This window comes from Meles meles, chromosome 8 (genome assembly GCF_922984935.1).
Source record: "Meles meles chromosome 8, mMelMel3.1 paternal haplotype, whole genome shotgun sequence".
NCBI classification, from domain to species: domain Eukaryota; kingdom Metazoa; phylum Chordata; class Mammalia; order Carnivora; family Mustelidae; genus Meles; species Meles meles.
The window spans coordinates 28555817-28569990 of NC_060073.1; the positions used below are offsets into that span (position 1 = coordinate 28555817).

A 14174-nucleotide genomic window follows, 5' to 3' on the forward strand; every position below is an offset into this window, starting at 1 on the left:
GTTCCCACTGAAACCCAGGTGTCTGGGAACCAGGGAGCCAAGGGTGTAGGTCCCTGTCTGAGTTCAAAAACCCAAGGACTGGGAGCTCCAGCATCCCAAAGTCTGAAGACAGGAGATGGATATCTCAGCTCAAGCGGAGTGAGGGCAGCCTTTCCCCCATCTTTTCGTCTTCAGTGAATCGGATGAAACCACCTGCCCCAGGGAGGGCCATCTGCTTTACTCCCTCTCCCGGCCCAACGTTAACCTCTTCCTGAAACAAGCCCCATAGACAGACCCAGAATCGTTCCAAGTCTCTGGTCATCCTCAGCCCAGCTGAAAGGACACATACATTCAACCACCACAGCGACCTTATGCAAGTCCCATAATCTCTCTAACCTCATTTTCCTTCCCTGTGAAACAGGCATCCTAATAACAGGAGGAACCTCTTCAGCAGACTCCGGTAAGGTAGCAAGTGCTCCTGCCTGGGGTCCGGCACTGGGACTAGGGACCCCTGCTCTCTTCATGGGTTCGCAGGGGCAGGCCGCTGCCTTCTCCAGGAAGCTGGTCAGTCTCCAGGCTTCGCTACGCTCTCACACAGGTACGCCCTCGGCCCTGCAGGCTGGAGGTAACTCTTCGGCTTCCGTCCTGGGAGAGAAGCACAGGAGCTCTGCATTCCGAGCCTGACTCACCTCTGACAACCCATCCCACTTCTCACGTTTCCAAGAGCCTGCCTCCCCTGCTGGAGCGCTGCTGGGAGAGACCGCTTCTCCGGAATTCCACAACAGGCAATTCTTCCCCAGAACGATAATCATGGGATCCCCGTGCCACATCCCTTCCTCGGATCCACAGTGAGGCCTTGCTGGGCAGCTGTCCAGTCCGGAAGCAGGGCCTCCCAGGCCAGCCCCTGTCCATGAGGCCATCGGAGACCTGGTGTATGTGCCTCTTGATGGCACATCCGTGCTTTCCCTGTGTCGACTGTGCCATGGGCGGCAACCCCTGCACCCCAGGCTTTCCCCTGCGCTACACCACCCGTCCCTTCTCCTCCCTTCCTCCCAAACTGAGGCGGTGATCCCTCTCCCTCGGTGTGCCCCTGGCTCCGGCAGCACGCTCACTTAGGCCAGCTCTACGATCTCTCCCCTCTAATTTGCTCCCATCAATCAATCCCCTCTTCCCCTGACCACTGCTCTTCTGTCGGGATTGCTCCTCTAGGCGTCTATTCATTCCATCCCTTTGTGCATCCAGCCAAGGGTCACCGAGTGCCAACTACGTGCTGGGCAGCGGGCACAGGACAGTGAACGGGAGAGGCACGATGGCCTCGCTCGGAAGGAGTCAAAGTGTGCACTGGTGTCTGCAGCTGGCTGGCGGATTCGTACCTGACCTTCACCCACCAGCTGACTGACCCAGAGCAAATGAGCTAACCTCTCTGGGCCTCACTGTCCCCACAGATAAAATATAGGTAACAGTCACTGCCTCGTGGGTTCTCACAGTTTAAATGGACGACACACACAGAGATTCCAGAGAAATGCCTAGCACACAGCGAACACTCACAGGACAGACCCCACTTACTGCAACTATGGCGACAACCACCACCACCCACGGAGTAAAAAATACTACTCTTCTGGCGAAGGCGACCACAGTGCCTTCATGAAGGAGAAGAATGTGGTTACGAAATCATCCGATAAGGGAGGATCTGACCACGTACAAAAAAATGTTTGCTGTATCATCACACATCTTTGTCTTCTTTCTGAATATAAATCCCTAGAAGGCAAGGGCTGTCACACGCTACTTGGGAATTTGTCCCCAGACTAGAAATACAGCTCAGGGAGTCCAGGTCGTGTATTTATTAAAAGCAAAGCAGACAAGGGTACGAAGACAATTTCAACAGAGGAAGAACAGCCTTTGCAACAGAAGGGGCTGGGACAAGGGCGTATCCACAAGCAAAGGAACGAAGCTGGACCCCTCCCTCACACCACACACAAAAACAGACTCAAAATGCATCAGAGACCTCAACGTAGGAGCCAGGATGATGAAACGGTTAGGGAAAAAAAAGTGGGAGTAAGTTTTTGGCACCTGGGATGAGGCAGTGACTCATGAGATCTGATATCAAAAGCACAAACAACAAAAGCAAAAACACGTGCACTGGACTTTACCAAATTAAAAATTTTGTGCTGCAGAAGATACCATTAAGGAAGTGGAAAAGACAATCCACAGCACAGAATGGGAGAAAATATCTGCAAATCGTAGACTTGTTTGGAGAAAATATGCAAAAAAAAAAACCCCTCTGGCCAGGGGTCCCCTATGCTGAGAAATGAGAGGAGGGCTGAGAACAAATCTGAGGGCTGAGAACAACAAAACTGAGAACAAATATCAGGGGGCCCTGATATTGCAAAGTGTAAACAAAGTACTTTTAATGAAAAATACTAAGGAGCAAGGATGGAACCAAGAAAAAAAGGCAAGAGCAGAAGCAAGTTTAGCTGAGCACCCAGCAAATCAGTACAGTTCCTTCTAGTTTTTGTTTCACGTTCCAGTTCGTATTCCGGCTTTAAATATAGCCTGTATCAGATATGATGTGAAGCCACACTTTAACACCCTCCACGCGAATTTTGCAATTCTAATAGAAAACACGCCATAAATTAGTCTTGAGGTGACTTGTCTTTGCCAAACGTCTCAGAGCGTGATCGTCTAGAATGGATGATCAGTGACTCCTGAGACTTTTCCCCCCTCCCTTTTCTTTCAGATTCTACCTCACTACTTTTGCTTAAAAGATCACTCTTGCAACCAGAAGGCAAATCTTTGTTCTTGCTCCTGAACGATCAAAGTAAATGTCCTCTACAGGAATCAAGATTTACACATGGCTTTTAAACCGGTGCCGGTACATAGAAATGGAGAGAACCACATAATGCAGGGGCCTTTCGTACTACGTGGTGCGGTTCAGGTACCCAAGACTCAGTAATATTTGCTGAGTGAATAAAGGCTGATGTGAGATTCACTTCTGTTATTTACCAGTGAGACAGTTTCTTCAAGGACACAGCCGCAGAAACGTTATCACGGAGACACTCTGGACAACAGAGGCCCCATGAGCCTCTCTGCCTCGCCGGTAGAAGGTCAGCTCCATCCCCTCCTGTACCTGAACATTCACCCTCTGGAATGTTCCATGGCTCTTTCCACTTTTGTTAGGCCAGGAAGCAAGAAGCCAGATGGAACGACGCCTGTGGCCTGGCTCCTTGCTGGGAGGCAGGAAGGAAAAAAAAAACCGCGTGAGCTGGCAGAGACGGAGCATCCTGGAGTGGTCACGTGAGGCTTCCACGTTTAGTGTTCCTCCAGAGAGCGAAAGGCTCGGCCAGCAGCTACGCGCTGGCTGGTTATAAAGGGGAGCCACGGGCCCACCGGGAATGGAATCCCCGCTTAGGAACACCTTCCTCAGAGCTACGTGCTCGGCAGCCTTCTCTCACTTTTCCGCCCAGCAATCCTGGAGGCAGGTCTTGTCACCTTGGTGTTGAAGAGGCGCAGAGTGGGTAAGTCACTTGTCCAAAGCCAGAGAGCTACTAGCTGGGACAGCCGCGGCCTGACCCTGGGCAGAGTCTGAGCTCTTCATGTGTTGTATGAGAAAGTTGCTCCGTGACTGACAGAGAGGTCTTGGTCCTAAAAATCACACCCAAAGCCTAATGGATTGCTTTGTTTTTGTTTGTTTATTTTTACTTTCTCCCATCTGATGTTCTCTGTGTCCTCTGTGCCTAGCACAGGGCTGGCCAAGGAAAATAAAGATCCCCCAGGTTTCTGTGGCTCAGGGATTAGGACTCAGCCTCTGTGAGGAGACCTGACACACCCTCCACAGATCACACCTGAAGTATGATCACACCCGGGGGATGGGACTGTGGGGTGACCAGGAACAGCTTCGTGCGACTGAAATGGGACACAGCTGATTCTGGGGGCCGGCAGCCTTTCTGGCCTACGTGTGTGATACCATGTTCGAGAGCATGCTCAGGAACACAAGGACTATGTGAAAGCTCTCTTAGAAACTGAGGGGCCCAGTGAAGGGTTTGGACCAATCAGCAGCTCAAGTCAATGGCTTAGAGAGAACCTTCTGATGGAATGGGGTTCTAATGAACTACTGCTGTGTAACAAATCATCCTCAAATTTAATGGCTTTTATTCTCTCTCAGAGCTTCCGTGGCTCAGGAATTCAGGAAACGAGCAGTAGTTGGCTTGAGGTCTCAGGTAAGGGGGCTGCCCAGACATCACTCTCTCGCCTCCCCATGGTCTCTCTGTGTAGGTTGATTTGGGCTTCCTTACAATATGGCAGCCGGAGGGCAGATGGGCTGTTTATAAGGCAGCCAAAGCTTTCAAGAGGGACTCTTCCAGAGAGCAAGGAAGAAGCTGCGGTCCCTCTCTTTCCTAGCCGTGGAAGTCACAGAGCATCACTTCTACCACACTCTGTTAGAAAAAATAGTCCCAAACGCTGGCCCAGTGTCCAGGGGAAGGGACAGGGGCTCCAGCTCTTATGAGAGGAATGGCAAAGAGTTTGTGGACATACTTTAAAATGGCCACACCGAGGCTGGGAGAAAGAGGGAGAAGTAATTAGCTGTGGACAGCACAGAGATGTGCCGTGGGGAGGGAGGCCCCATACGGTCACTTCCCCACAGACACAGCGTATTTCCAGAAGGGAAGCAGGCAGGCACTGATAGACCAGAACAGTCAGAAAAATGAATAAATAAAATGTTCTGAGCCACAAGGGAAAGGCTGCCTAACAAATCAGCTAGTGAGGACAAAGCATCTGTCCTTGGAGATTTCCTTCAGATGCAGAGTGAGCCAGATCTGAGGCCCACCGGCTTCTGCGGAAAAAGCAAACGACAAGTCAGGTTCCTGTCATTTGAAGACTAACTATCACCTTGATCAAACTCCAAGATCAAGATAAAAGCTGGGCTCTCAGAGGGTCACACGACAGGTTTACAATAAAGGAGTCCATGAAAGAAGAAACAAGCACATCAAGCGCCTTTCCAATTAGGCACCCGGATGGAAAGGGGCTGCCCCGGGATGCTCAGGCTCGTTTGGTTGAGAGGTCCAGGAAGCAAAGCCCTAATGCCACTCCGATGAGTCTGGGGTCTTGTGGTGGCCAGGCCCAAAGCCACAGGGCAGGCTGCTGGCACAAAGCCACCTCGATCTCCTGGTTCAGTTTGTAAGAAGCACCCATTCTCTCCTCTCCTGCCTCTCCGAACATGGCTCGAACATTTCGCCGGGCAGGTGAGTGCCCATGGCGCTAAAGAATGCATGCCCAGCCTCTCGTGCAGCTAGCTATGGGCAGGGGACTAAGTTGAGGATACCAGACTCTGAATAAAGATGAAGCAGCCGGACCTGGTATTCTCCTTCTTCCTTCTTTCTGATGCCCGTGAATCTGTGGCCACTGGAGCAACTTTGGGAGCACTGAGGAGGGCAGCGCACCCTGTTGGCCCAGGCTGTCATCTCTGGGGTATAGTGTGTGAGAGATTTCCTCTTACTTAAGGCACTTACTGAAAGTATCACGTCCACCTTATTTTAGCTACTGTACTTAGCCAGTCTCCTAGCTAATACGGAGTCCGCGGACCCATCACAGGTCTTCCAAACTAAGAACCTCTTGTTGGAAAAAAAATCAGGGAAGAAACATTGGATGCTGATCCTAAAGGTCCCCAAAGTGTTTGCACGCTTCCCTCTTTTCTCTGCCTCTCCCAGCTTCCCGTTCCCTCCTGCCTGTTTGAGTACGAAACATATGCCTTCCATGACTCGGGGAATGGTTGACGATGCTTATCACAGCTCACACAGAAGGGAAGGTTTAGGCTGGGAGACAGAGGCTTGGGCCACGTGGGAACCAGGGCTGAGAACTGGGGGGCCCTGCAGGATAAAGCCAACACTGTCTCCTTTGCTCTCTGGGGGACCACTGCCTGTGGCCTCTTAGACGGGTCCTGCAGGCAGACACGCACCCCCTACTCTGAATTCCACCCTTTGCAGCTGTGGCTTCCATGTGGCCCCGTCCGTCCATATTTGCTCAGCCTCCTAAGGCTGACAGCCCTGAGCCTCTGAGTTTGAAGGAAACGTTCCAATGTGCTGCTGGCCGGCCCACAAACAGACTGACCTTGGGTCACGTGTCCATGCCTCACTGGGTCCGCAGTGGCTTAGGCAGTTAGGGACAGTTTGGGAGCATGGAGGGCTGGTCCTTCCAAAGGTCGTGAGTGGAGTACACAGTCAGGAAGGAGCTAAGGTCACGGCAGCTAACACGATCTATCTAACATATGCTGGTATCCAGAACAGAGAGCACATTAATTCATACTCTTCAAATGCAAGGATTCATGCAACACTGTTCAAGTTGGTAGTGTTGGTTGTGCATTCCTGGTTGGTCTCTCAACTAAGCTACTAAGCAGCTTCCAGGAATTCTCCTGACTTCTCACAGCACCCAGCAGAGTGCCCTCTGCTGAAGACCTTCCACAGAAAGGGACTACCAGAGCCAATCTGAGGACCTCATGCGATTACAGAAGGGACAAGATCTCAAGGAAGAAAACTCATGGAAGGAGAACATGGCTCTGGGTCATTTTGTGGCATTCCAGAACCACCGATTAACCGGACTGACACCTGCTGAGTTTTCAGACAGCAGCAAGGAGGAAATGAGAAAGAGATCCTCCAGGAGGATCTGGGAGAACGTGATAAGAGATTTGCAACATCAGGGCACATTTCCACTTCTTCCAGGCCAGGGTTCTCAGGTAGCCAGACTGGGGCCAAAGAAGACAGATGATCACAGGACTGAACAACCCGAGAAGGGCGCTCAAGCTATCAGTCACAGGGAGGGGATGGGGAACATCCAGCCCACGGCCATCAACCCTCCCAAACAATTCCCATCCTGGGGAGTTCACAGAATCTATTACTCCACAGTCTCATTTATAGTTTCCCCAAGTCTCGACCAGACTTCTGCTTGGAGGGATAGCAGAGTCTGAGAAGAGCCACAGAGAATCAGAATTCTCCTTGTCTGCATGATAATGGGCCCCTCCTAGGAATTCCCTTACCAGAGATGAGCACCTCATTTCCCCTGATCCTCTTCCTCTGGCCCCACCTTCCCAGCGAAACATGCAGGGAGCGGGTCTCCACAGGCCAGCTCCAACCCACCCTGACAGCTTCCTGCCCCCCCCCTCCGCCCCCACCACATACATATGCACACTTAGCTCCAGCCCTACCCTCTCTGGGGTCCATTTTTATTTATTCTTAAGGACGGGGCAGAGACTTCTCTGCAATCCTGCCATACTCCACCAGCAAAACCGCCATGCCTCACTGTCCCAGTCATGCCCTCATGTCTCCCACGGGGTGCCACTCAGTCATCTGCTATGGCATTTATCATTCTCTGGTAATTATCTGTAAGGCCTTCTGTCTCCCCCTTGCAGACTGGGAGCAATTTTAATCTCATCTAGCTGTGTGTTTCTTCCAGAACCTGGGTGGGGCCAGACAACAGGAGGCACTCCCCACGAAGGGTTTGTGGGTGGGCATGAGTATCAAGAAGAGTTAGCAAAGTAACAGCGTGCTGGGGGAAGGGGCCGGGGGAAGGGAACGGAGGGCCACAAGCTGTCCACGGACGGGACAGAGAAATGTTCCCTGCACAACCAAGCAGCGAGCCGCGCATGGGGTCTACCGCCTCAGGGATCCAGACTGGAGGTCCCCATGGGCCAAGGAGAGGGAGGGACAGATGGACAGATGAAGGCAGAAGCCAGGAGAGCCAAGAGAAGGGGGACGTGCGTGAGCAGTGGGAGAGCCTCAAGAAACGGCTCTGGAGATTACCCCGGGGGGCTGACAAGATCAGGAAGCAATTACGGCCTTGACAGGAGGATGGCTCCAACTTGCTTCTCAATGAGGGAGAGCTCAGACGTCCTCAAGCTCCTGCTGCACTGGTTCAAGGAAAGGAAGCTTTCCTGACGCAAATACTCAAGAAGACGAAAACCCCACAGGTACAGAGAGGAGGCCACCAACGTCTCCCATCCTCCCAATGAAGTCAGCATCTCTGCCTTTTCTAGCCCAGCTGGGCTCTTAAACTCTCAAATTAAAAGAGGGAAAAAAGGCTCCCGCAATCCTGCCATGAAGAGTTACCTCCAGCAGCTTTATTCTAAGCAAAGCCAAATGAGTTCTTTTGCGGTGATGGTTCTCTCCTAAGGCCTCTCTAATGCAGCTCTTGGCAGCACTTGGTGGTCCAAGTTTCGTAGTCAATCCTGACTGCCCATCAAATTGGAGGCTGCAACATTTTGGGTTCAATCCCCTAAACCCAGACTACTATTTTTTTAAACACATAAAGGTCTTTTCCATTCATGCCTAAAAAATTACCATTAAAAACTGGTATTCTCCCATCTCGTGCCCTCCACGATTTCCCTAGAAATGATCTTCGGCTGTTCACTTAGTTTCCTCTCGCTGCATTCCCTTGGCTCTCCGGCATTCTTTGGGGTGTTTATTCGAGAGGGTAGGGTCAGCCGCAATCACCATCCCTAATTCTTCCTTCTTGGGGCTGGTTATTTATTCACTGGAACCCTGGGCTCCAGCTCTCAACCAGAGGCAGTTGCTGGCGGATTCGGGCTGGCTGGGGCACTGGGGCTGCTCAGGGAAAGACACGAGTGCAACTGTCCTCAGGTGCCTGGGAGGAGGTGCTGATGGCCTCGTTCCGACCCCGGGAGGGGCGCAGCCTCGCTGCCTCCAGCTCCAGCACGGCGTGAATGCATTGTTACTGAGGCCTGCCTTCCACCCTGTCCAGGAGACGAGCATCTCGAAATATAAGATGGGAGACACCCGCTTCGCCGGGCGCGGCTCTGCGACCCCAAAGACCAGGCAGAGCAGCACCTCCCCACACCCCAGAGGATCCATTCTCGGCCACCATCCCCTCCACATGCCACAGGCTCTCACTTCTCTCTTGGCCCCGGGACTCTGGTCACTCTCCAGCACCTCCCGTCCTTGTTGGTCGGACACACACAGTGCACAGCGGTGCTCTGCCCAAGTGTGGCTTCCTAGGGGCCGGAGGGGTCTGCCAGGGCTGCTGTAATCAGAGCACACCACACCCCGGATGGCTTCACCAGCAGAAATTTACCATCTCACCGGCCAGGGGGCTGGATGGTGGCAGGGCTGGCTCCGTCTGAGGGCTGGAGGGAGGATCTGTTCGATGCCTCCTCCCCTGGCTGGGGCTGGCTTCCTGGCAATCTCAAGCGTTCTCCGACTCATGGATGTATCACCCCCCAGTTTCTGCCTTCAGGTTCACATGGTGTTCTCCCTGTGTGTCTGTGTCTAAATGCGTCCTTTTTTATAAGGACACCAGTCAGCCTGGATTAGAGGCCTACCTGACTCTGGAGGAACTTATCTTAACTAATTACATCTGCATTGACCCTATTTCCAAATAAGGTCACATCCTGAGGCACGGAGGGGGCGGTTAGGACTTCAATGTATGAATTCTGGGGACAGAACACAATTCAAGAGAGGCCAAAGCCATTACTGTACCCTCTGTATGCAGCTCAAAGCCTGGCCCATGGAGGCACCCCAGGACCCGTCCACTGACAGAACACCAGGACGGTTTGCTTGTTGGCTCTCTCTCGCTCTTTCCCTCCCTCCTTCAATTTCTCTCTCTCTCTCATTCCTCTCTCTCTCTCTCTCTCTCTCTCTCACACACACACACACACATACGCACATATACACACACACACACACACACACACACAAAACACTTCTAAGGAAGAAACAGGACAACGCTGTCACTGTTTGCTTCTGGGGAGGTGCCAAACCTCACGACCAGCCTTCCAAATTCTCCTTGAGCGTTATCACCAGGATACAGCAGGCAAGATAAAGAAACTGCAACCCAATTGCCAAAATACTCAATTAACTCTCCTGGCATTGGTGGCTTCTTTAGAAATGCTTAACTCTCCAGCATTTCTCACGGAGTGGGAAGGCAGACAGGCGTCATTAGTCTTTCCCCCTGAAAGGAAAGCCTGAGTACAAACAGAGAGAAATAGGCCAGTGTTTGAACGAAGCCTTCCCCTGGAGCTCACAGGATAGAGGGCTGGGCGTGCAGAGACCACCTGGAGCTCCTGGCCCCTGGTGAGGGATAACCAGACGGTCGTGTCACAAGGTGACAGGAAGAAGTTCATTTGTTCCCATCCTGGATTCAGCACTTACTCACTACGCGGACACAGGAGAACCATGAACAACCTGTGTGCTCCTCGAGCTCTTCATGCAGAAATGGGGGTCATTTTCTGGGACAGGACCTTCTCTTCCAGGAATTTTACAGCACTGGATAGAAGAATACAGGTACCATGCTTAAACTGGCACCTGCCATTTACTCAGTGCACAGAGAGATGGCTACGCATCTTCTTTCCCAAGCCCAGCCCTCTCACTGTCACCTGAGTCTTCAGAAGCTCTCTGTGATGACAGCAATCAGAATGGGGACCCACTTAAAAGGTACTGATTTTATTAGTTATTCATTAATGTATAACAAATTACTCCAAAATGTGTAGGCTTAAAAACCCAAATACATATTATCTGCCAGTCTCCATGGGTCAAAATCCCAGAAGTGGCTTAGCTCTGGCTCAAGACCTCTTACAAAGTCACGGTCCAGGTGCATGTCAGAGCCACAGATAGCTCAAGGCTGGGCTGGGCGAGGAGCCACTTCCAAGCTCCTTCAGGCAGTCACTGACGGGTCTCGGGTCCTCCCTGGCTTTGGATCACAGCCCTACCCAGTTCCTTGCCATGGGAGCCTCTCCACAAGGCAGCTTGCAAGATGACAGCCGGCTTCCATCTACATAAGCAGGAGAGAGTGAGCATAACAGACACCAGAGTCTTTTCTGATCTAATCTTGGACGTGGCAATCAACTGTGCCGTTACTTGACTAAAACTGAGTCCGCCATCTCTTCACCCACGTTCACAGCAGCCAAAAGGTAGAAGCAACCCAAATGTCCATCAGCGGGTGAATGAATAAACAAACCGTGGTACCGACATAGGACGGAGTATGATCCAGCCCTCGTTAAGAAGGAGGAAATCCTGACACACGCTACAGCATGCACAAACCTTGAGGACGTTCCGCTAAGTGAACGAAGTCAGGCACAAAATGACAAATACTGTACGATTCCACTTACAGCGTTATCACAGAGTCACATTCACAGAAACTGAAAGTTGAATGGCGGTTGTCGGGGGTTGGAGTGGAGAACAGGGAGCTGTTTAATGGGGACGGAGCTTCAGACTTAAAAGATGAGAGACTATAGACTCTGAAAAACAATCTGAGGGTTTTGAAGGGGCGGGGGTAGGAGGTTGGGGGACCCAGGTGGTGGGTAATAGGGAGGGTACGTATTGCATGGAGCACTGGGTGTGGTGCATAAACAATGAATTCTGTTACGCTGAAAAGAAATTAATAATAAAAAAAAAAGTTCTGGAGATGGGTTGCACAACAACGTGAATATACTTAACTCCACTGAACTACACACTTAAAAATGGTTAAGGTGGTAAATTGACATTATGTGTATTTTGCCACAGTTTGGAAAAAAAAAAACACGCAAGTCACAAGGTCTTGATCCCATTCAAAGGATGGGATGATCCTGGGGCGTGAACCCCAGGGTGTGAGGATCACTGCAGGATGCCTGCTCTACTCAGACATTTCTCCAAAGTTGGAAAGAATCCACCAGTTCAATTAGGATTGATTCCAACATCTTTGAGGCTACCTGAGTCCTGGCCACACCCTACATCTGCCCAGCAGTACCTGCTGACTCCCAGCTGTGTTCCTAAGAAATAGAAAAGCCACATGCAAGCCTGCTTTTGGAACTACCTGTTGAATAGGCTGTGTTTCCAATCAATGAATCCGCAATTACAAATCCATTGCACGGCAGTGTTCTTTGATCCCTACTACATCCCGGATGAAACAGAAAGGCATGGTAATGGTTGCACTTTCACGGTCCACTCCCAATTCCAAGTCCTGACAGTCTGTTGTTAGTTTTAAAGGCCAAGGATAAAGAAGGGAACTGAATCAGGACGAGCAAGAAGAGGAGGAGAGGCACACACAGCTGGTGTCTCTAAAGTGCTTTTTCATACCCCCACTGAGTCGGAAGAAAAGTATTTCAAACACCCTATTTCCTGTCTTTGGGCCAGTTCTCTCCACTCCATCCAAATAAACATTATAAAATATAATTTTCTTTTCCCACATCAAGTGAAAGCAAAGACGCATTTTTCAAGGGCTGGGAGCCCAGCAGAAGCAGATAGGATATTTTCTGACTAAATGAACTCACAGGCAGAAGGTGCTGAGCACAGCGTCTGGTGTAAGACTCGTTCAGTGTTCACTGTTATTAGGATGCCAATGGGCCAAACCCTGTGCTGTATAAGACCATATTTTGTCTAGTCAAGATTCCTCTGAAATTCTTCAAGGAGACACTGCATGAAACTCAGTCTCTCCAAACCCCAGTACGAATCAGCTCTGCCTCCAGCACTGGTCCCCTGGTAATCCTTTGTTCAAGCACCAAAACAAGGAGCCAGTTTGCATTTAGAAACTACATGATGGAGAAAAGCATACTCTTTGGTACTAGAATCACACCCAGAGCAGGAGGATGCTTACATAGTAGAAGGAACGCAGCACTGTGGACTGGTCAAGCAGCCAGTGGGTCTGGATTCTCATCTCACGCTCACTGAGCAGCATATTCCCATTGAGGGAACGACAGAATCATCTACTCCATTTAAACAACAGCAAAACACTTATTATTTTAATAGATTGTGGATACTTGAACTTGCATAACTTAAACACATATACTCTACAATACCACATAAGGTACTAATTAAACACAGCTTCCTGGGGCTCCTGGGTGGCTCCATTGGTTAAGCATCTGACTCTCAATTTTGGCTCAGGTCATGATCTCAGAGTCGTGAGGTCGAGCCCTGCACTGGGCTCCACACTGAGCAGGGAGTCTGCTTGAGATTCTCTCTCACCCACTCTCCCCACTCCCACCCCTACTCACTTGCGTGCTCGTTCTCTAAAAAAGAAAAAAAAAAAAGTCCCCAGGCATACAGCAAGATTAGAAACCTCTCTAAAGTTAGTATAAAACAGTGGTTCTCAGGATTACTGTGTATTTGAATCACCTGGAGGGCTTGTTAAAACAAAGATTCCTGGGCCCATTTCCTGGGTTGATTCTGCTGGTCTCGGATGCAGCCTGAGCTCTGTATTTCCAAAGAGTTACCACATGCTGTTGGTGATGCTGGTCTTAGGATTATACTTTGAGAATCACTGGTGAAGGGAAAACTCAAGGACAGGATTTTCCACACAAGGATAATCAGAGAAGTTAATTCTACCTGAGACTCACCTCCCAGAGCCGTCCTCTGCACAAAGTTGGGCAAAAATCTATGTTGATAAAAATTTTGTCTTTTCTTATCTATGCACCTCAGGCATACAGACTTGGACTGGTCATAATCCTTGATGTGTGACCTACCCTCACCTATGGCCTACACATGACCCATTCATTCATTCATTCACTCATTTTTAATAACATAATAAACATCAGCCAAAATAAAGGCTAGGACTTTGAAAAGGACTTACTTGTAACTTCACTGAGCTTTTTCCATCCATCCTACCTCCCAACATATGAGCTAACCAGTTAGCCCCGTCCTCCTGCTTTTCTGGTTTACAATTTTATTCAATCTACAAACTGTGGTACACACAGCAGAATACCAAATCACAGTCCAAACACATGAACTCTACCAACAATCAATGACGTGGGCGAATCACAGCAACAGAATATTAAGTGAAAATGTAGTGACCGTGCACAGATCATACCAGTTTACATTAGAAATATGTACTTTTTACGATGCCTTAATATGGATGTGCACTTTTAAATCTCTATTTTTTAATCACTGAAAAAATGTGTTTATCAGAAGAGTCAATGAGTAAAGTAAAGTGCCTGATCAGTTTTGACAGAGGAGGATACGACCCTGCTGTATTCTTCTGGGCTCCCTAAAAAGCTCCCCTTTCCATTCCCCTCCCCTCCAACCTCATCACTTCAGATTCCACAAAATTCCTCTGAGATCAAGTCCTGATAGAGCAGGCAATTCACATAAGAGGGAACAAAGTAGTAAACAAACACACGGGGGAAAATGTTGACTCTGCTCATAATCAGAGAAATGCAAATTAAAGCATCTGAGGAGCAATCATTCTATGACTACTAAATTAGCAAAAACAGAAAAAAACAG

At 49.9% G+C, this 14174-nt stretch overlaps 1 protein-coding gene across 1 annotated transcript in view; it reads right to left on the minus strand.

Annotated features, from left to right (window-relative positions):
* Positions 1 to 14174, minus strand: part of LDLRAD3 (low density lipoprotein receptor class A domain containing 3) — a 229222-nt gene that overhangs the window by 86680 nt on the left and 128368 nt on the right. The gene's annotated exons all lie outside the window — the stretch shown is intronic.